The sequence below is a fragment of the Silene latifolia genome, chromosome 2, assembly GCF_048544455.1.
Source record: "Silene latifolia isolate original U9 population chromosome 2, ASM4854445v1, whole genome shotgun sequence".
Taxonomy (NCBI): domain Eukaryota; kingdom Viridiplantae; phylum Streptophyta; class Magnoliopsida; order Caryophyllales; family Caryophyllaceae; genus Silene; species Silene latifolia.
This window is the reverse complement of record NC_133527.1, coordinates 76877884-76880811: the sequence shown is the minus strand read 5'-3', so window position 1 is coordinate 76880811 and position 2928 is coordinate 76877884. Positions and strand designations below refer to the sequence as shown.

At 44.3% G+C, this 2928-nt stretch overlaps 1 non-coding gene across 1 annotated transcript; it reads right to left on the bottom strand.

Annotated features, from left to right (window-relative positions):
- Positions 1-221: 221 nt before the first annotated feature.
- LOC141645029 (small nucleolar RNA R71) lies at positions 222-328 on the bottom strand. Its single transcript, XR_012544624.1, has one exon. It is a non-coding gene; the product is annotated as a small nucleolar RNA R71 (small nucleolar RNA).
- Between the last annotated feature and the right edge of the window lie 2600 nt (positions 329-2928).

The window sequence follows — 2928 nt, the reverse complement described above, 5'->3', positions numbered from 1 at the left end:
ATGAAGCACATGGAGGTCTTTACAGACTATTGTTCTACTATCCCCGCCACTAAGGGGGTAACTCAAGATAAGATTAAGGAGGTTCTATTTCCTTTCTCTTTAGCCGATTCAGCAAGGAGGGAGTGGTCGATCGACTTGGACCGCACATTCTTTGGGGTTCTGATTGGGAGTCTCTTGCTCTTGCTTTTTACAAGAGATATTTCCCTCCACAACGCACCAATCTGCTGAGGGCCAAGATTACTAGTTTCAGACAGGCTCCCGATGAAAGTTTCTATGATGCGTGGTCGCGATTCAAGAAGTTGGTGAGGTCCATTCCTCACCATGGTTTTGACCCATGGTTTCTAGCTAATCAGTTCTACAATGGGTTGTATGACGACCAAAGAGTCATACTTGATGCGACATCTAGTGGAAGATTCCAGGAAAACACCGATGATGATAAGGGATGGCCCCTTATTGAGGAGATGGCAAATCACGGTGCTGAGTATGGTAACCCGAGGGATGGGATTAGAATAGTTCATGCAGTTGATAAGCAGGTTTTGGCTCAGCTGGAGACCATGAATGCTAGATTTGACAAGTTGGAGCTACAAGCTGCTGGGGAGCCTCAGACGGTCCATGTTCTTACTAGAGGAGAGACCGTGACATGTGAGAGATGTGGGAGTAATGATGGCCACACTGCTGTTGGCTGTCTTGTAGAGAAGGAACAAGTCCTTGCCTTTCAGCAATATAGGCATGGAGGAGGTTCCTATTACAATAATCAAGGGGCAGTCCATCCCAATTTGAGGTGGACTAGTCAAAATGTGCTCAATCCTTCACCTCCTCCGCACCAGCAGCAGCCTTATGTTCCTCCACACAAGAATCAACAAGGCTTTCAGAAGCCTCCTTCTCTTACTCCTCTTAATCACGGTGCATCATCTTCCGGTGGGGTGAGTGAAATTGGTGAGCTTAAGTCTATGTTGCAAGCTTTTACGAAGCAGTTTCAGCTGAGTGATCAACAGAAAGATGCGTCCATAAAGGCACTTGAAACTCAAGTTGCCCAACTAGCCATGAACCAATCCACAAGAAAGCAGGGTCAATTACCGACTCAAAATGAGAAGAATCCACATGAGACGGTAAATTTCATCAATCTGAGAAGCGGTCGTTCGTATGAGGGACCGTAAATGCAAAAATCAGACCCAAGGAACGCTAAAACTGATGGTGAACAGTGTTCTGGCGATGAAAATGAGCTCACGGCAAAGAAAGTGCTCGATCGACTAGTTTATGGAGGTCGATCGAGCAGATTTAGTGAAGAAAGTGGTCGATCAAGTGAAAATTCCACTCGATTGAGTGAACAGGAAAAGCAGACTGGTCGATCGAGTAGTTTCTCTACTCGATCGAGTGAAGAGCAAAATGGATTTGCTCGATCGAGTGAAAATTTCACTCGATCGAGTGATATTGATGAAGATTCTACTCGATCGAATGGGTATATTAGTCGATCGAGTAGTTTTGATGACGGGAAGCTTATTCGAGAGCCTGCTAGTGCTCGATTAAGCGGTAAATCACCGGAAAGACCTCGTTCGAGAGGTAAGAAGCGTCCAAAGGATACAGAGCTTGCACCGGAAGATACATTGGAAGAGAGAAACAAGGGACTCGAGATACCTATCACGATTCCCTTCCCATGGCTGCTGCAGAATACTAAAGCTACTCAACAATTCGGCAAATTTGTCGAACTTCTGAAAAGCTTAGAAGTCACTGTGCCATTTATCGAGTTGCTGACAAAGGTACCCTCTTATCTTAAGTATATGAAAGAAATTTTATCGCGTAAGAGGAATATTAGTGATAGTGAGACCGTAGCTTTGACTGAGGTGGGGTCAGCCCTATTTCAAAATAAGTTACCTCCTAAGCAGTCAGACCCGGGTAGTTTTTCAATTCCGTGTCATATCGGTACCTATTTGATTGATAATGCGCTATGCGATTTAGGCGCTAGCATGAGTGTCTTACCGCTGTCTCTAGCTAAGAGACTTGGTTTGACAAAGCTGAGTTGCACTAACATGACAGTCCAGATGGCCGACCGTAGTATATCACGGCCACTAGGTATAGTAGAAGACGTACCTGTGAGGATCGGGAGGTTCTTTATTCCCGTTGATTTCGTTGTCTTAGATATCCCTGAAGATGCACACACCCCTATTATTTTAGGGAGACTATTTTTGTCTACTGCCCATGCAGTTATCGACGTCGGAGGGAAGACTTTGACCTTTCAGGTAGGGGATGAGGAGCTGATTTTTCATCTGTCTAAGTCCCGGAGGGCTCCCATGCAAGCTCAGCCTTGCAATGCTCTCTCTTCTATCGACCCTATTATTGACACTCCAGTTGAAAATTTGGAGTATTATGCTGCAATTGTTACCCCTCCGCCTCAGACTGAGAGCAAAAAGGAGGAAAGTTCGTCTGTTTTCCTTGCTGTAGGTACATATGAAAGCAATGAAGGAGCTGTCAAAGGACATGGTGTAATTACTGTCAATCAAATTGGAGGTAAGGATGCTAAAGACGGTGATAGAGGAGCAAGGATGAGAAAAGGTCGTGCTTATGTGGATGTGAACTACTCCCCTCCTACCGTTTCAAATCATAATTCATGCTCATGGAAGTTGAGGAGGACAATCAACGTTGCTGAGATGACGTCCTCCAGTCAGGAGCCCTTCAAGGGGCTACTTAATTGCATTGGGAATTAAGCGGGGAAATGCCCCGTGTAACACCTTGTAATAAATAATTTTTGAATTTTCCGTTGAATTTGTTTTAATGCTTTGATTAGGACAATTAGCTTTCAGACTGTTTTTAGCGTAGATTTAAGACTATAGACTGTTTATATGCATATTTGGTATGCTGGGATATTTTTGCACGTGTTTTTATGCAGGTTTGGGGAAGTTTTACGCAAATATAAAGGAAGAAAGACGAAAT